The sequence below is a fragment of the Protopterus annectens genome, chromosome 3.part1 (assembly GCF_019279795.1).
Source record: "Protopterus annectens isolate FY-2018-M chromosome 3.part1, PAN1.0, whole genome shotgun sequence".
NCBI classification, from domain to species: Eukaryota; Metazoa; Chordata; order Ceratodontiformes; family Protopteridae; genus Protopterus; species Protopterus annectens.
Window position 1 is genome coordinate 1,781,492,828 of NC_056732.1, and position 26,489 is coordinate 1,781,519,316.

Sequence of the window (26,489 nt, forward strand, 5' to 3'; positions counted from 1 at the left end):
TATCCTTTACCTCCTTAGCAAAACTCAGCGAGATTTTTCAGTGATCTGGCAGATAACGTGCATTTATAACAACTTTAGGGTCTAGATTAATCAATGTTCTTGAAATCAGAAAAAAATCTATTCTGGACCACATTTTATGACATGGCGAATAAAATGTAAAATTATTTGTGTTATTAACATTGTTCAAATAGTGAAAAGGGTCATAAAGTTGAAAATCCTCTTTAATATCATTCAGTGCTAATGCAGCCTGCTTATTAAATGCTCTTTGTGGGCAAGATCTATCCAACTTCGGATTTTGGTAGGCATTCCAATCACGTCCAATAATTACATAATATCTATCAAATTGTGTTAGAATTGAGTACAATGATGTTATAAATATTTGTTGATCATTACAGGGTACATAAATATTTAAAAGTAAAATAGGTTTATCAAATAGGGTAGATGCAAGAATAACGTAGGACCTTCGCCCATCTTTATCTGTGTTAGAATCCAAAATTTTTTCCTTGTATTGATCTTTAATAACAGCTACCCCAGCACTATTTCACTTACCTTCCGATGCTACTACTCCTCTGATCCACTTCTTTTTTTTAATATCAACCCATTGATCATTCATTAAATGCATTTCTTGAAGTAAAATAAACCACGCCTTAGCCTGCAATAAAACATGTAACAATAATTTCCGCTTCTTTAAGTTCTGGAGCCCTTTAATATTCCATGAGTCTAATTCCCACATTTCCAAGGTTGGCTGTACAATGAAGGTTTTGGAGAGAAAAGATAAAAGAAAAATAAAGTAAATTCAAAACCATATATAGTATGGAAGCAACCCTTATATCCCATCCTACACCAGTGCTTACCCACTATAACCCCGGACCACGACATGTATAGGTCTTGTATAACATGGAATAGCAAAAGGTTTGAGAGAAGAAACAAATATAAAAACACCACATTATAAAATTTCAAACATGTTCCACAGTTAAGACCTATATAATCTAACTTAACTATGACAAAGCCTAAACTAAACATTCTCTAACAAGCACTGCCATGATCTACAGCTCCTTGGTTAACTATTATTTAAGCAAATCAATATTGAAAATATAATATTACAGTACATATAAAAAATAAAGTGAAAAAAGAAAGTTTAAATAATTAGATTAGCTATCTATACATAAACTGCATGCAAAAAGAAGAAAAAAAAATAACATATAAAAACACTTAATGTGTAAACAGAGTTATTATTTTACTGTGAATATAACCTAGAGAGAAAGAGAGAAAAAAAAAAAAACATGCTAGAATATAACCCTACACTAAAATAAGTATACAGCTAACTATTAACTACTACTATCCCTGGTTATGAATTCACACTATTATAGTTTTATATTAAAGCAAACTACTAACTAATTAATATAATAAATTACCATCTCTACACAGTACATTAAAGACTATAATGAGAAGTATATTTATACAAACATTACTAAACCCTGCACCCTCTCTAAATAATATAACTACAAGATTCTAAATAAACATTTATAAGGGAAGTATATAAAATGTGCCTATGTACTTAATTTACCATACAACAGTATTAGTTTAATGTTAAATAAGCAAAAAAGTGTTTAAAACAGTTCCCTTCAGTTTCCCAAGCCTGGAAACCCTGTGAAATAGTTGTGATGGGGGACCGCTTTTACAGACGGACTCCCGGAAGTGTCACAGCGAAATTTGCACCCATGACAGCATTTTAGGCATTTCCTGTCTTCCTCTTCATCGAAAACAGTTAGTAGAAGCCATAAAATGTCGGGAAACAAGCGCAGGTAATCAAGATAAGCAAAAACAAACAGTTTTATTACTCAGGAAAAGGCCTAAAGCTTTACAAACAAAAACAAAGGATTACCCAGTCCTCGAGGCACAGTAAAGAATGGATCCGACCTCAGCAGCATGCCAGTCCCAACGAGAGTTCAATTCAAGTCTCTGATGTAGGTAAAGCCTTGAAAACTTTTAGAAACATATTTCTTGTCTCATTTTTGGTGGAAATAGCATGTTTAGTCCCATCCATTGTAAATATAAGCATATTATGGTATTTCTTTTGAAACTTTGTTTGTCAATAAGAAATGTGCAGTATGCAGACAAAGACTGTCTAGCTTGTCTGACCTGTATAGGTAGATCCTGTGTCAAGGATATTTTATTATTTTTACACATGATATAGCCTCCACTTTGTTTTGCAGTAGTAAGTATTCTGTTTACATCTTTTTTTTTTTTTTTTAATTCTTTTTATTTTATTTCCATAGATACAAACAAAACATTACACAACAGACAATTATACAACCAATAAAAAAAAAAAACTATGTACAACTGTACAATGCCCAAATCTAGATTAGCGTTTGAGATAGAAAGAAAAAAAAAAAAAAAAAAAAAAACAATACGTTTCAGGTTAATAAATGATCAAAAAATGTATTCCAAAAATTTTCAGATTGGTATTTGTGCTTTCCTTTATAAAAAAGATATTTCTGCACCTTAATATGTCTAATTACCAAATCCTTTAGCCCTTCCTAGGTTAGCATTGTTTGACTCTTCCAGTGAAGAGAAATATAGTACTTAATAAACATGAAGATAGAGATCAACACCTTGTGTTGCACTTTAGGAGTATTATCTGGAGGAATATGTAGTAGAGCAAATTGCCATGAAAGTGTTATATTCTGTTTGCATCTTGATAATTAAGTATTTTCACATATACAGGTCTAGGAAAGTTAGATGCTTGTAACTCTCTCAGAGCTCTGTATGCTCTTTCAATAATAATTTGTTTCACCATATCAGAGTAATTTAGAAGCACTGAAAATATTTGTAGTATGGATGGAATTAATTCATCATACTGAATAGATTCTGGAATCCCTCTGATAATAATGTTGTTTCTCCTGGATCTTGCTTCTAAGTCCGTAAGTTTGCTTTGCATAGCCTGTATATCCACATCATGTAAATTAGTTTTTTTTTCGAGTAAAGTTAGTTTATCCTCATTTTCAGAAATTCGAGCTTCTGTCTTATCCATTCTTTCCAGCAACTGAGTACATGAATTTCCAAATGTTTGTATTTGACAAGTCAGTTCCTTCAGAGCTTCTTGTATGGGTATCAGAGCATTTCTGATGTTTTCCATGTTTAATGCTTGCTCATATTTAGTTTTAGTCCCTGGTTTCTGTTGTTCCTGTATTTTAGTAATTTTCTGTCGGTTTAGAAATCACATCTTTTTCTGGTGACTATAATTCCAAAAGTTTTGTTTAGGTAGTGGTTATATCCATGTTTTTTTTCCTCATTTGACATCTTGTTAAAACACAAAAACTTGCAGTATAGAAAGCACACGGTTCCTTTATTTACTTTTCTCTGCAGAGCCAGCTAATCAGATGTAATCCAGTGGAATATGTTCCGTTTTTCCATTTTTTTTCTTCTTAATACAGGATAGTAAAATGTAGTTGAAGTTATTTTATCAAATATTTGATGTTAAAATCTTTGTAGATTCCACTCAGGGTTTAGATTTCCTCAGGTTAAATGGAGAGCTGCAGTTCAGCAGTGCTCACAGAACGGCAGCCATCTTTGAATCCAAATATAAATAAATATTTATATCTGTATATTTGAGTACATATATAGGGCTTGATTACAGAACAGTAGGGAAGGGAAGTTTATCTTTTGTTACCACTGTTGTGAGGTCTTGCAGTTCCTACATTTAATGTAGCATTGCTATAAGAGGTACAGGAGAGCTTATCCCCTACAAAAAATATTGTATTTTTCTTTTTTTTCTTTGCACTTTTGATATATGTGTGAGATGTTGAGATCTGTAGTAAAGTGTTTCAATACAATGAATTTGCAATGAAGGTACAGACACACACACACACACACACACACACCCCTGTGTGTGTATGTGTGAGTGTGTGTGTGTGTGTGTGTGTGTGTGTGTGTGTGTGTGTGTGTGTGTGTGTGTGTGTGTGTGTGTGTGTGTGTGTGTGTGTGTGTATAGCTACAGAGATACATGCATTCCATGATGAGGAAGTATTTCATTAGCTGTAGACATGCATGTTTCAGTCTCATTATTTGCCCTCATCAGTACAGCATAAGTGGATTGTTTATCTATAATTTAGAAACTCAGATCTTAAAATCAAGCTTGATGTCCATAAACATTAGGGTACTTGCAAAATATCCCAAATAGTATTCAAACAAAAGGGTAAAAAGATTACACAGACAAATCATTCAATATAAACTGCAAGAAAGACCTAGCCAAACTTAAGTCTTCATTGTGTCATACCTTAAACCACCTGTAGTGGACACCAGTTGTGATATATGAAAATTACCTCTTAAGGACATAGTAGTAAACATACCAGTTATTCTTGGCCTGCATATTCCCAGAAAGTCTTAAAAAGTAAAAAGTTATAGGCAGTTGCAAGCCATGTAATTGAAACACTAATATGTCCTTAATGTGTCATTTTCATACATCTCATGAGACTCTACTACATGAGGTCTAAGGTAAAGCTAATAGGTAGATACTAGGCTAGCTACCTTTCTTATGGTCAGACATTGGAATGTATGGGTAATACTGAATACAATTTAATGGAATCATTTGTCTGTTTTTTCAGACAATGCAAATGTGGAGTTGGTATATTTACGTTTGGGAGTAAGGAATGGCCCCCTGTATTGGGAGAGTGCAGAGGGCATTTTTTTGTGGATTCAGAATATTTGTGTCTGCAATTATGGCCAAGTCAGCACTACTTACTATGTGTGTGAGATAAGCCTGGAGACTTGCTAACAATGAATGTGGCCTTGCAAGAGTGCATCATGAATTGTTTTTCATGGCTGCAGTAGGGATCCATGAGAAGATTGTGCTGGACCTCCTCATAGCCACAATAACATATAAGCAGCAATAGTAAATAATGAATGAGAATGAGCCTTTAGGATACTCAGTGTGAAACTGTGTGAACAGTTGGCAGCACTTATGTGTAAATTGCTTGTTGGAATTCAAGGATACACATATGGAGAAAGAATTGTAGTGGAAGGAAGTAGGTGAGGTATGCCTAAGGTGGGAGGGAAGAGTTGGTAGTAGGGCCATAGTAGCACACATGTAGTGGACACAAGACTTCAAAGGAAGGTGGTGACAAACCCAGAGATACAGAAAACTATGCAAACGTAAGTTCTTGAAGTTAAAAGCATTGGGAGTAAAAAAATGCCCTCTGCACTCTCCCAATACAAGGGGCCATTCCTTACTCCCCATGCTGTGGAATAAAATCCCGGTCCATGTGAGGCAGAGCACCTCACTGGCTCTGTTCAAGAGAAATCTTGACCGGTGGATGGGAGATCGTAGGTTTACCCCGGGAATCATCTCTGTGTCACTGCTGGACAGAGGCACAACAAACTAATGGGCACATTATTTCTAACATAAGGGGTGGCGTAAGCCACATAACTTTGGGCTAGGCTTATAAATGCCTTAGGGCAGATAGCCTAGTATAAACCTATGAACGTATGAACCTAAAAGACGAGAGAAGTGCAAAAGTTGGGTGTGGTGCAGAAAAGCTAAAAGATGTTTCAAATTAAACCAGTTATGAAATCAGCTAAATGTGACAAATGTACTATAATGCAATGAAAAAAAATGTACCAGTAACTCTGAGTGAATTTGAACCAAGTACCCATTTCTTTGAGAAGCTGAGTTACAGAAGAAGCCAACCTGAAGGGGACAGTAAAGCATATAGCAGTATAATGTTACATATTCACAGAATGGAAGCATGAAAGCCAACAAGAGTGTTCATCACTTAGGGGATTTGAACTCTTAGCTTTTCTATTTGTACTTTGCAAATCACTGCATTAACAAGGTAAGCCATGGAAGCAGTCACAATAATGGTCTTAGTGAAACACATAGCAGGTAAATGTTATATAGTCACAGAATGGAAGCAGAAAAGTCAGCAAAAAATTCATCCCTGGAGGTATTTGAGCCCTTAGCTAGTTTTATTTGCACATTGAAATCATTGCATTCACAAGGTTAGCCATGGAAGAAATCACAACAATGGTCTCAGTGAAGCACATAGCAGGTGAATGCTATAAATTCACAGAATGGAAGCAGAAACATCAGCAAAAACATTCATCCCTGAGGGGATATGACTTCTTAGCTCTTTTTAATTGCACTCTAAAGAGCATTGCATTTACAAGGTGAGCCTGGAAGCAATCACACTGAGGACATCATTGAAGCACAATAGCAGGTAAAAGTTACATAATCAAAGAATGGAAACAGAAAATCAGCAAAACTTTTATCCCATAGGGTATGATAGAACTCTCAATGCTTTTCAATTACAATCTATTAAGTAAGGCATTTACAAGATGAACCCTGGCAGCAGACACACTTGTGTTGTCGGTGAAGCACATGACAAGTAAGTGTTACATATTCACAGAAAAGAGGCAGAAAAATCAGCATATATTCCAGTGGGGATTTACACTCTCAACTCTTTTTAACTACTCTCTATGAGAAACTGCATTTTTACAAGGAGAGCCATAAAATCTATCATGCTAAATTGGTCACTAAAGCATATAGTAGGTGAATGATACTTATTCATACAATGGGAGCAGAAAAGATAAAAAGGCTATAACTGATGGAATTTGAATGCTCTGCATTCACCGTATACAAAGAACTAGATTTACAATCTGGGCTACTGAAGTACTCACACTAATAACTTTATCCTATGTTGTTTATGCTGGCTGCAATGCTCAACTTGTTTACACCATCAGTGGCAACCAAAGCTAAAATACATAACATATTACAGTGAGTGGACTTAATGGCTAAACAACAAGCAGTGCCATTATTCATTGCTTGTGCATGGGCATTGGTGGAGTTCTTCCTAACACATCATTCACATTATGGTCACAAAAAGATACGTGATTTAGAAGGCATTTTTAGCATGTGTGTGGTGTGTTTATCTATTTTTTGATCAGATTAAACGTTGGAAACAGGAGTATAGGAAAAAGGTGAAAAGGGTAAGCAAGCACAGCATAGACGAGCATGGAGAGAAAATAAGGAATGAGAAGAATGGTGGTGGGTAGGAGGAAAATATGTTTATTTATTTATTGTGAGAAAGGTGGTCCTTTTATATTTATGAAGAAAGGGTTAAGTTGCGGAAGAAAGCAAGGCAAGTAAGAGGAAGGTAGCAGAGGGAAGACAGATGTAACTGACAGGGTGTCTGGCAACACAATAAGTTAAGAGAAACACGACGTCAAGGTTACATCTGGCAAACAGAGGGAAGACACTGGTGAGGGCAGAATTTAATGACCAACATGGGTGGGCATAGACACAAAAAGGAGGGGAACACTAGATTGAGGATAGAACTGGGTGCTCACAGCAACAGTATCCACCAGCTGAGTCTCAGCACGAGATTACTTGTCAACCTGGGTACTGTCATGACTGGACCATGGCTCATATGGTGGAGCAAGAGCTGGACAAGGAAGCAATTCAGTGAACTGCAGGAACAGGTTCTCCATTTTGCCAATTCAGGCATCAAACCTTTTGTCTATAATATCCCGACAATCTCTGCCATCTGCCAATGGGTGGCAAATGCATCATCTCCACTCACACTGCTGCTTGTGGATGCCACTTTCCCAGCTTTTGGTGCAGGGCGTCTCTGAATCAGATGATGCAGGTAAGGCAGGAGGGTCGGAGGTAACTGTGGCAGGATGGGACCTGGATGTGCTGGGTGCTTCTAGTGGTGTTGGAAGTGGGATATTGCTGCCTCCTGTGAGGGGTCTGACAGGCCTTGCTGATGCTGTGGGTGCAAGTTCCCAGGTTGTTGCATATATTAAAAGATATAGAGAGAAAGTAAAATAAGCAAAAGAAATGTATGAAAGAGAGAGGATAATGACAATGGGTGGGGGGGTTGAAAAATACAAATAATAATAAAAATGTAATGTCGTATTATGTTGATACTGATGCAGTTAAACATAAAATATAATTGTTTAACTAGAAAATAAAAAAAATGAATTTAACAGGACTCTCTGTATACATAAATCCAGGGGAGGAGGAAAAAGAACCGACAACCATTATCACTTGCAGTCTGATAGGATGAGAATTAACAGGTGGAGCCATGAAACAGACCAACAGCTGCCTGTCGTCAGACTTGCAGCACTGATTTCTGAGACAAATATACATCTAAAAAGAAAACATGGTGGTCAATCGTACATATTTCACTCAGAGGTAACAGGCAAAGGAAACAAATGTCTGTTTCATATTGAAAAATGTCCAGTGAGCTTTTCATATTGAAAATTTCCAGTGAGCTAATAATGATGGTCTTACATATTTTGCCCAAGTAATGCTGCAGCTGTACTGACAACGCAGAAAAATAAGCATTAGTTTTCATAATAATACAGCTGTGTGTCTGTGTGTGTGTGTGTGTGGGGGGGGTGAATTAGGATCACAGACATCTTCAGAATGCGAGAACAAATACTTAACATTTTGACCTACTTGGCCACCAGGATACAGTCAAAAACATACTTATAACATTGAGCCAACATACAACTAACTTTGAGCCATGCCAGCACTAATGAGTGACACTGTTTATGAAATTCATTCCTTTTGTTAATGAATCCTTACCACCATTAATATTAAAAATGGATGGAAACATGTGTACTTACCACCGCAGTCCCAGACACACTCCGGTCTACTCCTGTGTAGCTGCCTATTCTTTTCAATGTCTTTAAGATCTATAGACATAAAAAAGCTCATTGTGTAATATAATGGCAGAGCCAGTACAAAAGTGCACATAATATGACAACACTATTTACAGTACTGAGCTAGTGAGTCATGTTTAACTTCATCCTCCCATGAGCACAGGAGGTCAGGATTGCTGTATCTCTTGTCACTGTAATGGTAACAGCACTGTTCTCCAAAGCAAGGGATGACAGTTGCATTGGTGGCAGTCTGGACTAAACTATTCCAGGCTTCAGTCTTATACTGAGGCCCTTTATAGACCTCTGCACTCTGAAAGGAGAACAAGCATCACCTTCTCCAACCATGATGTCTCACCTTAAAGGATCTCTGGGGGTTGGAAGTGATTTGCTGCCTAAATCAGATCTTGCATGCCCCAAATGGTGAGCAACAATGGGTACTGAAGGGTGCCTCATTTGTGAGATGAATGTCAGTCTCAGAAAATATAGCAAATCGATTATTATGGTTCACAATGTCAGTTTAAGGTATAAAACATGGCAGTCTTCAATGTCAGTGTCCACTATTCAACCAACATGCTGTCCCCATGTCCAGATGACTAAATACAAAATGACACTTGATCTTCCCAAAAGCATAGACTGATCACTTCTGCACAGTACTGCCCACAGGAACCAAGATATGCACAGCATTGAGTAAAATTCTCTACAGTGGTCCTCAGAAGTGCTCATTGTGCAAACTGAATGATTCAGAAATAACAATGAGATGAGTCACAATTAATGTAATGATTGTGTCCAGAGAAGTTAATCTACACAATATAAGTATGCTCAGAAGCATAGAGCCTTATTATTCTGTGGAAGAAAACACTGCTAAAGGGTTTGATACCTGCCAAGGGTGATTTAATCAGTCTAATAAATTTGTTTGTATAAGGCAAGTCCTGCTACCTAATAATCCATTCATTTGTATTACAAAAGATTTTAATTGTTTTTGAAGCTGCTGCCTCTAAAGAATGTCAATTGTCAGCTCCTTTCAATCTGATGGCCAAAGTGTATTGAGGGTGAGATTGCAAGGGTACAGCAGTTAGTAGCCTGCAGGATTGTTAAAATGGATGGGAGACACACACCTAAGCTCATATTCAGAGTACTACTCAATACTATTTTAATGCTATGTGCCTTGCACTTATCTCATTAGCCACAATATTTGTTAACAGTGCTAATGTAAAGGCCAACTTATGCATGGTGCTGGTTTTGCATGCATCATTTTTACCATAGTGTATTTGCTTACCTGTTGCTAACTATCGTGTGAAGCTATGTGCAAAATACAGCCTCTTTGCTAGTGCCATGACATACTAGGCCCACCTTTGTCAGGTATGATTAGTCTGTGCTGCTGTCATGTCCTCCAATTCGGCCTCCACTGCCTGTAGTGCTATGAATTGTTGACTCTGCAAGAGTGCTTCCTGCTGTAACGGCTTCCTAATTGTCATATTGTGCAATGTTACACACACACATGCACATGCGCACAAGCGCACACGCACACACGCACACACACACACAGGCACATGCACACATGCAGTTGTCAAAGTCCATTATATCGAGTGTTACATAATCCCTGGGCTTTACCCTTTTTCTCATTTTTGTGCAATCTAGGATGGGTGTGTGTGACATTCCCATGTTGGGGGGTGTGGGGGCAAATCCCCTACATAAAAGTTGTTTTTAGCTTTTCTTTTTGTAATTCCAAATGTAACCTATTGATTTACATTTGTGATTACTTTTTTTTATTGATTTTTGTTCAGATTAATGGTAATCACTGACTGGATACTCAAAATTGGCCCTCGGTGTGAGTGCATGCTTGTGTGTGCCTTCTGTGGAAGGCTGGGCACTGGGCTGTCAAGTCAACACCATAAAACTCTACTGCCAATCATGAGCAGACAGGTGATCCACTGCGGCGACCGCTAACTGGGAAAAGCTGAAAGAAGAAGTGAAGAGTCAGTTCAATGTTTTGTATTTTGATCAAACTCAGAGGTTATTATTTATTATAAAATCATATATATATATATATATATATATATATATATATATATATATATATATATATATATATATATATATATATAGAGAGAGAGAGAGAGAGAGACAAAGGGAGAAGGAGAGACAGAGATACATGCATCGCACTCATTATCTATCTATATATATATATATATATATATATATATATATATATATATATATATATACGCATATATCTATATATATATATATATATATATATATATATATATATATATATATATATATATATATATATATGGGTCTACTTTGTTTCATCAAAATTTCCAAACTTCGAAACCCATAAGGCTGAAACCATATGAGTGAAGTTTTCAAACTTTAAAAGGACAACAGAAACACTCAAAAAAAAAAAAAAAAAAACTTTACCTTTATATGCACCCCCTGTTACTTAAACATACCAACTCCAAGATCGCACTACAATGAGAAGAATGGCAAATCTCTCATTCCACTCTGTACGGCAAACTCAGTTCAAAGTGTTCAAACTTTTCAAACTTCAGTCATATGGTCTCGGCCACATGGGTTTTAATGTTTTGAAATTTTGATTAAACAACGTAGACCCATATACATATATATATATATATATATATATATATATATATATATATATATATATATATATATATATATATATATATATATATATTTATATGTATGCATTAATCCATATTAGTTGATTGAAGTTTCAAAACTTTGAAATTCATACAGCCAAGACCATATGACTGAAGTTTTCAAAATTTCTAACATTTTGAATGGAGATCGCTGTACAGAGTGGAATGGGAAATTTACCATTTTCCTCACAGTTGTGCGAACTTTGTGTTGGTATATTTAATTATATATATATACATATACACACACACACACACACACACACATATATATATATATATATATATATATATATATATATATATATATATATATATATTTAATTAGCAGTGAGTGGGTGGTGCAGGAGGGCTTGCCCCCCCCCTGCAAAAATGTAAAAAAAAATATTTTTATTTATTTTTATTTTATTTTATTTTTGAAGTTTTAAAACATATATACATATATATATATATATATATATATATATATATATATATATATATATATATATAGAGGAAGTGCACTATCTTTTGATACATTGGTCATACATTCACAATTGATCCTCCTTCTTAGGTTACATTACCAGACCCTACTGGACATGTGAATACTGTCTGTGACTTCTGCTGTCTGGCTGTGTGTAGCTGCATGTATGCAGTGTAGTATGTCATCATCTTTAGCATCATGTGGAACTTTTCCCTTATATCCTACCTGTCCACCATCCATCTCACTACTAATATGAGGTTAGCTATGTGGCATTCTGATCTGAATTCAAACTACACATTTCATCTCTTTCTTTCTGCTACTATAAATACTTGTTTGTCACTCAATCTGTGTCTCTCTTCAGTACATTTATATATTTAACAGGAGTTTGATATTTCTGTACTATTCCTTGTGAATGTCTCCTTTGTTCTGTATACTGGCACTGGAATGCTTATTGTCCAGTCATTTGGGGTACACCTTTCTTTTTGTACTGCAGTGAGTACCCTCAGAAGCTATTAATAAACCAAACACCCCAACACTTTGATCTCATCTCCTGTGACTTCATTTTGAGATCCTCCTACTTATATTTGAACTGATGGCTCATGAAAAGCCCATTGGAGTTATTCATGCTACACTTCGGCCCAGGTATTTTAATTGAAGTTAAGTTTAATCCAACTTTTTTCACAACATTAAGACATTAATAACAAAATCTCACTTCAGTAGTATACCATATCTCAGAATGCAGACTTCTTAAATAATGATATGCCTCTGGAGTTGAAACATGGCTCGAAAGTAAAGTTGTTTAATCCTGCATAATGCTAATATAGTTAAGTTGCATTTACACTGTAGTAGCCTACTATGTTTTTAAGATTGTTTCCTTAACATTTTTATGAGCAGGTAACAACATGTAGAAAGTTCACACAGTGACTCCCATGTCCATACCTCTAACTGTACAGATTTTCGCAGAATGTCCAAATATTTGCCTCATATTTTTGGTCTGCTCCACATAAAATTTGTGTTTTTTCTGGCAAATCACTGCGTATTGACATCACTAAATAATGACCCGTATTTGTGTTTCAGACTTCATATCCTTTAGAAAATGCATGCTAACACACACCCTGTTATTCTAGCAACTTTCTACGTTTATAAGAACAATATTTAAAAATTTCCCTATTTTTGGGCCTTCATCTCCCCCATTATTTTAGGCTTTGTCCAGATTTCTTGCACTGAAAGGTTGAGAGGGATGCCCATGTCACTATTGTCGGATATCAAAGAATTTGCATAACTGGTTCCTCTCATCACAGTACAGAATGACTTATTTCATTGTACTTTGAACAATGTTTAGAAATGAGACTTAAATGTATCAGTAACAAGCAACGGTTAAGACCCCTTACCATATTTTCTGTATCTTCTGTGACATCTGATGCAAATGTTTTACTAAAGTTTATATGTCCTTTGCTTAAGGTAGATTTTATAGGTCAACACAGTACAGGAATAGTACAACTTACTACTTACAAAATAGCATAATATTAAACTTAAAGGCTATAGGTTTTAACTAGAGTCCAAGGTTTGTGTATTCTCACTTGCATACTGTTTGATTCTGTCTGAGTTACTTAACTGGACCATTCTTTCTGTGTTGACTTAGCTGGATAATACATAAATAAATATAATAAACTAAAAATTAAATCAGAAACATGGCAGTTAGGATTAATCCTAAAAAAAGTCAATTTGTACGTCAAAGCACCTAAAAATTAGGTCTTGTGTTTGGTAAGAGCAACTATCAATAACAGAGTAAAGTGAAAAATCAGGAGCTCTTCATTGCAAGATTAATAGACAATGAAGAATGTAGGAAGTCATCTACCAAGACTATACATTTGTGCATAACTGAGAAGAGATTCTGAATGTTTAGCAATCCATTTGTCAACATCACATGGAGTAATGTGCCTTGCCCATATCCAGACAGGAGCTTTGGTTTCTTAAGGGAATGCTGCACAGAGTATCAGAACTGATCATGACATGAGGGAGTTTTCAGGGTACACAAGGAATCAGTTATCTGGTCAGTTATTTGTTAATTAGGCAAGTGAATTAGTCTAATGTTCTTTTCTCAGTCAAGACCTAGACCACACACACATGCGGTCTAGGTCTTGACTGAGACTGCATGCACATGCATTCTTACAGCATACAGTGCAATTACGCAGCATTGCCAATTAGACTTACAGTATAGGTACTTACACAAGATATTAGAGACACAAGCATCATTTTTATTTTATTTTTTATCAAGTAGGTGGACTGGAACACTGGGGAACCTTTTTTCGTGACCTTCTTCTTCTCCTTCTGGCATTTCCCATTAGGGGTTGCCACAGTGGAACAATGGTCCACAGAAAGATTGGCAGTGGAGTTTTATGGTATTGAGTTAACAGCCCGTTGCCCAACTTACACAAAAGTCACATGCATGCACTCACTCCTAGGGCCAATTTAGAGTGTCCAATCCACCTTCAGCATGTGTTTGGGATGTGGGATGAAACTGGAGCAACCAGAGGAAACCCACGCGACCACAGGGATGACATGCAGACTCTGCACAGAAGGCACCCCAGCTGAGAATGAAAACAGAGAACCTCTCCCTGTGAATCTTTTTATTCAGGATCTAGTAATAGTAAAACTTGACAATACAATAAAAACATTAAGTAGAAAAAACGTGATCGTACATGAAGTATAGTGTGGTGACTGATGAAGAAAGACCATCAAAAAGCAAAAATAAAAATGATATACTAAACAGAAGAATATTTAGAATTGCTCAGTAAAAATGCTTCAGCTAGCAAAAATGCACAGTGATATTAGCATCATAAACAGTTTAGACTGCAAATGGTATGATTTTGGCTGTTTAGGGCATGAGGAAAATGTAAACATCTGATGAATGCTAACATGTAGAGAGCTTCAGATAGTACGATCCAGGCGAGAGAAGCATGTAGAGAGGTTCAGATAGTACGATCCAGGCAAGAGTAGCATGTAGAGAGCTTCAGATAGTAAGATCCTGGCGAGAGTAGCATGTAGAGAGCTTCAGATAGTATGATCCAGGCGAGAGTAGCATGTAGAAAGTTTCAGATAGTACGATCCAGGCGAGAGTAGCATGTAGAGAGCTTCAGATGGTATGATCCAGGCGAGAGTAGCATGTAGAGAGCTTCAGATAGTATGATTCGGGCGAGAGTAGCATGTAGAGAACTTCAGATAGCACGATCCAGGTGAGAGTAGCATGTAGAGAGCTTCAGATAGTATGATCCAGGCGAGAGTAGCATGTAGAGAGTTTCAGATAGTACGATCCAGGCAAGAGTAGCATGTAGAGAGCTTCAGATGGTACGATCCAGAAGAGAGTAGCATGTAGAGAGCTTCAGATAGTATGATCCAGGCGAGAGTAGCATGTAGAGAGCTTCAGATAGTACGATCCAGGCGAGATTAGCATGTAGAGATTTTCAGATAGTACAATCCAGGTGAGAGTAGCATGTAGAGAGCTTCAGATAGTACGATCCAGGCCAGAGTAGCATGTAGAGTGCTTCGGATGGTACGATCCAGGCCAGAGTAGCATGTAGAGAGTTTCACATAGTACGATCCAGGCGAGAGTAGCATGTAGAGAGTTTCAGATAGTATGATCCAGGTGAGAGTAGTATGTAGAGAGCTTCAGATAGTACGTTCCAGGAGAGAGTAGCATGTAGAGAGCTTCAGATAGTACGATCCAAACGAGAGTAGCATGTAGAGAACTTCAGATAGTATGATCCAGGTGAGAGTAGCATGTAGAGAGCTTCAGATAGTACGATCCAGGTGAGAGTAGCATGTAGAGAGCTTCAGATAGTACGATCCAGGCGAGAGTAGCATGTAGAGATCTTCAGATAGTACGATCCAGGCGAGAGTAGCATATAGAAAGCTTCAGATACTATGATCCAGACGAGAGTAGCATGTAGAGTGCTTCAGATAGTATGATCCAGGTGAGAGTAGAATGTAGAGAGGTTCAGATAGTATGATCCAGGCGAGAGTAGCATGTAGAGAGCTTCAGATAGTATGATCCAGACGAAAGCAGCATGTAGAGAGCTTCAGATAGTATGATCCAGGCAAGAGTAGCATGTAGAGAGCTTCAGATAGTAGGATCCAGACGAGAGTAGCATGTAGAGAGTTTCAGATAGTATGATCTAGGTGTTAGTAGCATGTAGAGAGCTTCAGATAGTACGATCCAGTCAAGAGTAGCATGTAGAGAGCTTCGGGTAGTACAATCCAGGCAAGAGTAGCATGTAGAGATTTTCAGATAGTACAATCCAGGTGAGAGTAGCATGTAGAGAGCTTCAGATAGTAGGATCCAGGCGAGAGTAGCATGTAGAGAGCTTCAGATAGTATGATCCAGGTGAGAGTAGCATGTAGAGAGCTTCAGATAGTACGATCCAGGCCAGAGTAGCATGTAGAGAGCTTCAGATAGTATGATCCAGGCCAGAGTAGCATGTAGAGAGTTTCACATAGTATGATCCAGGCGAGAGTAGCATGTAGAGAGTTTCAGATAGTATGATCCAGGTGACAGTAGCATGTAGAGAGTTTCAGATAGTATGATCCAGGTGACAGTAGCATGTAGAGAGTTTCAGATAGTATGATCCAGGTGAGAGTAGTATGTAGAGAGCTTCAGATAGTACGTTCCAGGCGAGAGTATCATGTAGAGAGCTTCAGATAGTACGATCCAAACGAGAGTAGCATGTAGAGAGCTTCAGATAGTATGATCCAGGTGAGAGTAGCATGTAGAGAGCTTCAGATAGTATGATCCAGGCGAGAGTAGCATGTAGAGAGCTTCAGATAGTACGATCCAGGCGAGAATAGCATGTAGAGATCTTAAGATAGTACGATCCAGGCGAGAGTAGCATATAGAAAGCTTCAGATACTATGATCCAGACGAGAGTAGCATGTAGAGTGCTTCAGATAGTATGATCCAGGTGAGAGTAGAATGTAGAGAGGTTCAGATAGTATGATCCAGGTGAGAGTAGCATGTAGAGAGCTTCAGATAGTATGATCCAGGCGAAAGCAGCATGTAGAGAGCTTCAGATAGTATGATCCAGGCAAGAGTAGCATGTAGAGAGCTTCAGATAGTAGGATCCAGGCGAGAGTAGCATGTAGAGAGTTTCAGATAGTATGATCTAGGTGTTAGTAGCATGTAGAGAGCTTCAGATAGTACGATCCAGTCAAGAGTAGCATGTAGAGAGCTTCGGGTAGTACAATCCAGGCAAGAGTAGCATGTAGAGAGCTTCAGATAGTACGATCCAGGCGAGAGTAGCATGTAGAGAGTTTCAGAAAGTACAATCCAGGTGAGAGTAGCATGTAGACAGTTTCAGAAAGTACAATCCAGGCAAGAGTAGCATGTAGAGAGCTTCAGATAGTACGAACCAGGCGAGAGTAGCATGTAGAGAACTTCAGATAGTACGATCCAGTCAAGAGTAGCATGTAGAGAGCTTCAGATAGTATGAACCAGGCGAGAGTAGCATGTAGAGAACTTCAGATAGTACGATCCAGTCAAGAGTAGCATGTAGAGAGCTTCACATAGTACGTTCCAGGCGAGAGTAGCATGTAGAGAGTTTCAGATAGTACGATCCAGGTGAGAGTAGCATGTAGAGAACTTCAGATAGTATGATCCAGGTGAGAGTAGCATGTAGAGAGTTTCAGATAGTACGATCCAGGCGAGAGTAGCATGTAGGAAGTTTCAGATAGTATGATCCAGACGAGAGTAGCATGTAGAGAGCTTCAGATAGTATGATCCAGGTGAGAGTAGCATGTAGAGAGCTTTAGATAGTACAATCCAGGTGAGTGTAGAATACAGAGAGCATCAGATAGTACAATCCAGGCAAGAGTAGCATGTAGAGAGCTTCAGATAGTACGATCCAGGCGAGAGCAGCATGTGGAGAGCTTCAGATAGTACGATCCAGGCGAGAGTAGCATGTAGGGAGCTTCAGATAGTACGATCCAGGCGAGAGTAGCATGTAGACAGCTTCAGATAGTACGATCTAGGCTAGAGTAGCATCTAGAGAGCTTCAGATAGTATGATCCAGGTGAGAGTAGCATGTAGAGAATTTCAGATAGTATTATCCAGGTGAGATTAGCATGTAGAGAGCTTCACATAGTACGATCCAGTCGAGAGTAGCATGTAGAGAGCTTCAGATAGTACGATCCAGGCGAGAGTAGCATGTAGAGAGCTTCAGATAGTACGATCCAGGTGAGAGTAGCATGTAGAGAGCTTCAGATAGTACGATCCAGGTGAGGGTAGTATGTAGAGAGCTTCAGACAGTATGATCCAGGCGAGAGTAGCATGTAGAGAGCTTCAGATAGTATGATCCAGGCGAAAGCAGCATGTAGAGAACTTCAGATAGTATGATCCAGGTGAGAGTAGCATGTAGAGAGTTTCAGATAGTACGATCCAGGTGAGTGTTAAGGTAGATTTTATAGGTCAACACAGTACAGGAATAGTACAACTTACTACTTACAAAATAGCATAATATTAAACTTAAAGGCTATAGGTTTTAACTCAGAGTCCAAGGTTTGTGTATTCTCACTTGCATACTGTTTGATTCTGTCTGAGTTACTTAACTGGACCATTCTTTCTGTGTTGACTTAGCTGGATAATACATAAATAAATATAATAAACTAAAAATTAAATCAGAAACATGGCAGTTAGGATTAATCCTAAAAAAAGTCAATTTGTACGTCAAAGAACCTAAAAATTAGGTCTTGTGTTTGGTAAGAGCAACTATCAATAACAGAGTAAAGTGAAAAATCAGGAGCTCTTCATTGCAAGATTAATAGAAGATGAAGAATGTAGGAAGTCATCTACCAAGACTATACATTTGTGCATAACTGAGAAGAGATTCTGAATGTTTAGCAATCCATTTGTCAACATCACATGGAGTAATGTGCCTTGCCCATATCCAGACAGGAGCTTTGGTTTCTTAAGGGAATGCTGCACAGAGTATCAGAACTGATCATGACATGAGGGAGTTTTCAGGGTACACAAGGAATCAGTTATCTGGTCAGTTATTTGTTAATTAGGCAAGTGAATTAGTCTAATGTTCTTTTCTCAGTCAAGACCTAGACCACACACACATGCGGTCTAGGTCTTGACTGAGACTGCATGCACATGCATTCTTACAGCATACAGTGCAATTACGCAGCATTGCCAATTAGACTTACAGTATAGGTACTTACACAAGATATTAGAGACACAAGCATCATTTTTATTTTATTTTTATCAAGTAGGTGGACTGGAACACTGGGGAACCTTTTCGTGACCTTCTTCTTCTCCTTCTGGCATTTCCCATTAGGGGTTGCCACAGTGGAACAATGGTCCACAGAAAGATTGGCAGTGGAGTTTTATGGTATTGAGTTAACAGCCTGTTGCCCAACTTACACAAAAGTCACATGCATGCACTCACTCCTAGGGCCAATTTAGAGTGTCCAATCCACCTTCAGCATGTGTTTGGGATGTGGGATGAAACTGGAGCAACCAGAGGAAACCCACGCGACCACAGGGATGACATGCAGACTCTGCACAGAAGGCACCCCAGCTGAGAATGAAAACAGAGAACCTCTCCCTGTGAGTCTTTTTATTCATGATCTAGTAATAGTAAAACTTGACAATACAATAAAAACATTAAGTAGAAAAAATGTGATCGTACATGAAGTATAGTGTGGTGACTGATGAAGAAAGACCATTAAAAAGCAAAAAATAAAAATGATATACTAAACAGAAGAATATTTAGAATTGCTCAGTAAAAATGCTTCAGCTAGCAAAAATGCACAGTGATATTAGCATCATAAACAGTTTAGACTGCAAATGGTATGATTTTGGCTGTTTAGGGCATGAGGAAAATGTAAACATCTGATGAATGCTAACATGTACAGAGCTTCAGATAGTACGATCCAGGCGAGAGAAGCATGTAGAGAGTTTCAGATAGTACGATCCAGGCAAGAGTAGCATGTAGAGAGCTTCAGATAGTAAGATCCTGGCGAGAGTAGCATGTAGACAGCTTCAGATAGTATGATCCAGGCGAGAGTAGCATGTAGAGAGTTTCAGATAGTACGATCCAGGCGAGAGTAGCATGTAGAGAGCTTCAGATGGTATGATCCAGGCGAGAGTAACATGTAGAGAGCTTCAGATAGTATGATTCGGGCGAGAGTAGCATGTAGAGAACTTCAGATAGCACGATCCAGGTGAGAGTAGCATGTAGAGAGCTTCAGATAGTATGATCCAGGCGAGAGTAGCATGTAGAGAGTTTCAGATAGTATTATCCAGGCAAGAGTAGCATGTAGAGAGCTTCAGATGGTACGATCCAGAAGAGAGTAGCATGTAGAGAGCTTCAGATAGTATGATCCAGGCGAGAGTAGCATGTAGAGAGTTTCAGATAGTATGATCCAGGTGAGAGTAGCATGTAGAGAGCTTCAGATAGTACGATCCAGGCGAGAGTAGTATGTAGAGAGCATCAGAGAGTACGATCCAGGCGAGATTAGCATGTAGAGATTTTCAGATAGTACAATCCAGGTGAGAGTAGCATGTAGAGAGCTTCAGATAGTAGGATCCAGGCGAGAGTAGCATGTAGAGTGCTTCAGATAGTATGATCCAGGTGAGAGTAGCATGTAGAGAGCTTCAGATAGTACGATCCAGGCCAGAGTAGCATGTAGAGAGTTTCACATAGTACGATCCAGGCGAGAGTAGCATGTAGAGAGTTTCAGATAGTATGATCCAGGTGAGAGTAGTATGTAGAGAGCTTCAGATAGCATGATCCAGTCAAGAGTAGTATGTAGAGAGCTTCAGATAGTACGTTCCAGGCGAGAGTAGCATGTAGAGAGCTTCAGATAGTACGATCCAAACGAGAGTAGCATGTAGAGAACTTCAGATAGTATGATCCAGGCGAGAGTAGCATGTAGAGAGCTTCAGATAGTACGATCCAGGTGAGAGTAGCATGTAGAGAGCTTCAGATAGTACGATCCAGGCGAGAGTAGCATGTAGACATCTTCAGATAGTACGATCCAGGCAAGAGTAGCATATAGAAAGCTTCAGATACTATGATCCAGATGAGAGTAGCATGTAGAGTGCTTCAGATAGTATGATCCAGGTGAGAGTATAATGTAGAGAGGTTCAGATAGTATGATCCAGGCGAGAGTAGCATGTAGAGAGCTTCAGATAGTATGATCCAGGCGAAAGCAGCATGTAGAGAGCTTCAGATAGTATGATCCAGGCAAGAGTAGCATGTAGAGAGCTTCAGATAGTAGGATCCAGGCGAGAGTAGCATGTAGAGAGTTTCAGATAGTATGATCTAGGTGTTAGTAGCATGTAGAGAGCTTCAGATAGTACGATCCAGTCAAGAGTAGCATGTAGAGAGCTTCGGGTAGTACAATCCAGGCAAGAGTAGCATTTAGAGATTTTCAGATAGTACAATCCAGGAGAGAGTAGCATGTAGAGAGCTTCAGATAGTAGGATCCAAGCGAGAGTAGCATGTAGAGTGCTTCAGATAGTATGATCCAGGTGAGAGTAGCATGTAGAGAGCTTCAGATAGTACGATCCAGGCCAGAGTAGCATGTAGAGAGCTTCAGATAGTACGATCCAGGCCAGAGTAGCATGTAGAGAGTTTCACATAGTATGATCCAGGCGAGAGTAGCATGTAGAGAGTTTCAGATAGTATGATCCAGGTGACAGTAGCATGTAGAGAGTTTCAGATAGTATGATCCAGGTGAGAGTAGCATGTAGAGAGCTTCAGATAGTAGGATCCAGGCGAGAGTAGCATGTAGAGAGTTTCAGATAGTATGATCCAGGCAAGAGTAGCATGTAGAGAGCTTCAGATAGTAGGATCCAGGCGAGAGTAGCATGTAGAGAGTTTCAGATAGTATGATCTAGGTGTTAGTAGCATGTAGAGAGCTTCAGATAGTACGATCCAGTCAAGAGTAGCATGTAGAGAGCTTCGGGTAGTACAATCCAGGCAAGAGTAGCATGTAGAGAGCTTCAGATAGTACGATCCAGGCGAGAGTAGCATGTAGAGAGTTTCAGAAAGTACAATCCCGGTGAGAGTAGCATGTAGAGAGCTTCAGATAGTACGATCCAGACGAGAGTAGCATGTAGAGAGCTTCAGATAGTACGAACCAGTCAAGAGTAGCATGTAGAGAGCTTCACATAGTACGTTCCAGGCGAGAGTAGCATGTAGAGAGTTTCAGATAGTACGATCTAGGCGAGAGTAGCATGTAGACAACTTCAGATAGTATGATCCAGGTGAGAGTAGCATGTAGAGAGTTTCAGATAGTATGATCCAGGTGAGAGTAGCATGTAGAGAGCTTCAGATAGTATGATCCAGGTGAGAGTAGCATGTAGAGAGCTTTAGATAGTACAATCCAGGTGAGTGTAGAATGTAGAGAGCATCAGATAGTACGATCCAGGCAAGAGTAGCATGTAGGGAGCTTCAGATAGTACGATCCAGGTGAGAGCAGCATGTGGAGAGCTTAAGATAGTACGATCCAGGCGAGAGTAGCATGTAGGGAGCTTCAGATAGTATGATCCAGGCGAGAGTAGCATGTAGACAGCTTCAGATAGTACGATCCAGGCTAGAGTAGCATCTAGAGAGCTTCAGATAGTATTATCCAGGTGAGATTAGCATGTAGAGAGCTTCACATAGTATGATCCACTCGAGAGTAGCATGTAGAGAGCTTCAGATAGTACGATCCAGGTGAGAGTAGCATGTAGAGAGCTTCAGATAGTACGATCCAGGTGAGAGTAGCATGTAGAGAGCTTCAGATAGTACGATCCAGGTGAGGGTAGTATGTAGAGAGCTTCAGACAGTATGATCCAGGCGAGAGTAGCATGTAGAGAGCTTCAGATAGTATGATCCAGGCGAAAGCAGCATGTATAGAACTTCAGATAGTATGATCCAGGTGAGAGTAGCATGTAGAGAGTTTCAGATAGTACGATCCAGGTGAGTGTAGCATGTAGAGAGTTTCAGATAGTATGATCTAGGTGTTAGTAGCATGTAGAGAGCTTCAGATAGTACGATCCAGGTGAGAGTAGCATGTAGAGAGCTTCAGATAGTACGATCCAGGCTAGAGTAGCATCTAGAGAGCTTCAGATAGTATGATCCAGGCGAGAGTAGCATGTAGAGAATTTAAGATAGTATGATCCAGGTGAGATTAGCATGTAGAGAGCTTCACATAGTACGATCCAGTCGAGAGTAGCATGTAGAGAGCTTCAGACAGTACGATCCAGGTGAGAGTAGCATGTAGAGAGTTTCAGAAAGTTCGATCCAGGTGAGAGTAGGATATAGAGAGCTTGAGATAGTACAATCCAGGCGAGAGTACCATGTAGAGAGCTTCAGATAGTACGATACAGGCGAGAGCAGCATGTCGAGAGCTTCAGATAGTGTGATCCAGGCGAGAGTAGCATGCATAGAGCTTCAGATAGTACGATCCAGGTGAGAGTAGCATGTAGACAGCTTCAGATAGTACGATCCAGGCGAGAGTAGCATGTATAGAGCTTCAAATAGTACGATCCAGGCGAGAATAGCATGCAGAGAGCTTCAGATAGTACGATCCAGGCGAGAGTAGCATGTAGAGAGTTTCAAATAGTATGCTCCAGGCGAGAGTAGAATGTAGAGAGTTTCAGATAGTTCGATCCAGGCGAGAGTATCATGTAGAGAGTTTCAGATAGTACGATCCAGGTGAGAGTAGCATGTAGAGAGCTTCAGATAGTACGATCCAGGTGAAAGTAGCATGTAGAGAGCTTCAGATAGTACGATCCAGGTGAGGGTAGTATGTAGAGAGCTTCAGACAGTATGATCCAGGCGAGAGTAGCATGTAGAGAGCTTCAGATAGTATGATCCAGGTGAAAGCAGCATGTATAGAACTTCAGATAGTATGATCCAGGTGAGAGTAGCATGTAGAGAGTTTCAGATAGTACGATCCAGGTGAGTGTAGCATGTAGAGAGTTTCAGATAGTATGATCTAGGTGTTAGTAGCATGTAGAGAGCTTCAGATAGTACGATCCAGGTGTGAGTAGCATGTAGAGAGCTTCAGATAGTACGATCCAGGCTAGAGTAGCATCTAGAGAGCTTCAGATAGTATGATCCAGGCGAGAGTAGCATGTAGAGAATTTCAGATAGTATGATCCAGGTGAGATTAGCATGTAGAGAGCTTCACATAGTACGATCCAGTCGAGAGTAGCATGTAGAGAGCTTCAGACAGTACGATCCAGGTGAGAGTAGCATGTAGAGAGTTTCAGAAAGTTCGATCCAGGTGAGAGTAGGATATAGAGAGCTTGAGATAGTACAATCCAGGCGAGAGTACCATGTAGAGAGCTTCAGATAGTACGATACAGGCGAGAGCAGCATGTCGAGAGCTTCAGATAGTGTGATCCAGGCGAGAGTAGCATGCATAGAGCTTCAGATAGTACGATCCAGGTGAGAGTAGCATGTAGACAGCTTCAGATAGTACGATCCAGGCGAGAGTAGCATGTATAGAGCTTCAAATAGTACGATCCAGGCGAGAATAGCATGCAGAGAGCTTCAGATAGTACGATCCAGGCGAGAGTAGCATGTAGAGAGTTTCAAATAGTATGCTCCAGGCGAGAGTAGCATGTAGAGAGCTTCAGATAGTATGATCCAGGCGAAAGCAGCATGTAGAGAGCTTCAGATAGTATGATCCAGGCAAGAGTAGCATGTAGAGAGCTTCAGATAGTAGGATCCAGGCGAGAGTAGCATGTAGAGAGTTTCAGATAGTATGATCTAGGTGTTAGTAGCATGTAGAGAACTTCAGATAGTACGATCCAGTCAAGAGTAGCATGTAGAGAGCTTCGGGTAGTACAATCCAGGCAAGAGTAGCATGTAGAGAGCTTCAGATAGTACGATCCAGGCGAGAGTAGCATGTAGAGAGTTTCAGAAAGTACAATCCAGGTGAGAGTAGCATGTAGAGAGCTTCAGATAGTACGATCCAGGCGAGAGTAGCATGTAGAGAGCTTCAGATAGTACGAACCAGTCAAGAGTAGCATGTAGAGAGCTTCACATAGTACGTTCCAGGCGAGAGTAGCATGTAGAGAGTTTCAGATAGTACGATCTAGGCGAGAGTAGCATGTAGACAACTTCAGATAGTATGATCCAGGTGAGAGTAGCATGTAGAGAGTTTCAGATAGTACGATCCAGGCGAGAGTAGCATGTAGGAAGCTTCAGATAGTATGATCCAGACGAGAGTAGCATGTAGAGAGCTTCAGATAGTATGATCCAGGTGAGAGTAGCATGTAGAGAGCTTTAGATAGTACAATCCAGGTGAGTGTAGAATGTAGAGAGCATCAGATAGTACGATCCAGGCAAGAGTAGCATGTAGAGAGCTTCAGATAGTACGATCCAGGTGAGAGCAGCATGTGGAGAGCTTAAGATAGTACGATCCAGGCGAGAGTAGCATGTAGGGAGCTTCAGATAGTACGATCCAGGCGAGAGTAGCATGTAGACAGCTTCAGATAGTACGATCCAGGCTAGAGTAGCATCTAGAGAGCTTCAGATAGTATTATCCAGGTGAGATTAGCATGTAGAGAGCTTCACATAGTATGATCCACTCGAGAGTAGCATGTAGAGAGCTTCAGATAGTAATGATCCAGGTGAGAGTAGCATGTAGAGAGCTTCAGATAGTACGATCCAGGTGAGAGTAGCATGTAGAGAGCTTCAGATAGTACGATCCAGGTGAGGGTAGTATGTAGAGAGCTTCAGACAGTATGATCCAGGCGAGAGTAGCATGTAGAGAGCTTCAGATAGTATGATCCAGGCGAAAGCAGCATGTATAGAACTTCAGATAGTATGATCCAGGTGAGAGTAGCATGTAGAGAGTTTCAGATAGTACGATCCAGGTGAGTGTAGCATGTAGAGAGTTTCAGATAGTATGATCTAGGTGTTAGTAGCATGTAGAGAGCTTCAGATAGTAATGATCCAGGTGAGAGTAGCATGTAGAGAGCTTCAGATAGTACGATCCAGGCTAGAGTAGCATCTAGAGAGCTTCAGATAGTATGATCCAGGCGAGAGTAGCATGTAGAGAATTTAAGATAGTATGATCCAGGTGAGATTAGCATGTAGAGAGCTTCACATAGTACGATCCAGTCGAGAGTAGCATGTACAGAGCTTCAGACAGTACGATCCAGGTGAGAGTAGCATGTAGAGAGTTTCAGAAAGTTCGATCCAGGTGAGAGTAGGATATAGAGAGCTTGAGATAGTACAATCCAGGCGAGAGTACCATGTAGAGAGCTTCAGATAGTACGATACAGGCGAGAGCAGCATGTCGAGAGCTTCAGATAGTGTGATCCAGGCGAGAGTAGCATGCATAGAGCTTCAGATAGTACGATCCAGGTGAGAGTAGCATGTAGACAGCTTCAGATAGTACGATCCAGGCGAGAGTAGCATGTATAGAGCTTCAAATAGTACGATCCAGGCGAGAATAGCATGCAGAGAGCTTCAGATAGTACGATCCAGGCGAGAGTAGCATGTAGAGAGTTTCAAATAGTATGCTCCAGGCGAGAGTAGAATGTAGAGAGTTTCAGATAGTTCGATCCAGGCGAGAGTATCATGTAGAGAGTTTCAGATAGTACGATCCAGGTGAGAGTAGCATGTAGAGAGCTTCAGATAGTACGATCCAGGTGAAAGTAGCATGTAGAGAGCTTCAGATAGTAC

General features: G+C 39.5%; 1 protein-coding gene across 2 annotated transcripts in view; it reads right to left on the reverse strand.

The window, feature by feature from the left end:
• LOC122798916 overlaps positions 1-26,489 on the reverse strand; it is a 113,256-nt gene that overhangs the window by 26,987 nt on the left and 59,780 nt on the right. Inside the window, exon 2 of one of the 2 annotated variants that reach the window (XM_044068008.1) lies at positions 8,635-8,703. The exons of the other annotated variant lie outside the window; for it this stretch is intronic. The gene's annotated coding sequence lies outside the window, so the exon portion shown is untranslated. The remainder of the gene's footprint in view (positions 1-8,634; positions 8,704-26,489) is intronic. 2 annotated transcript variants of the gene reach the window in all.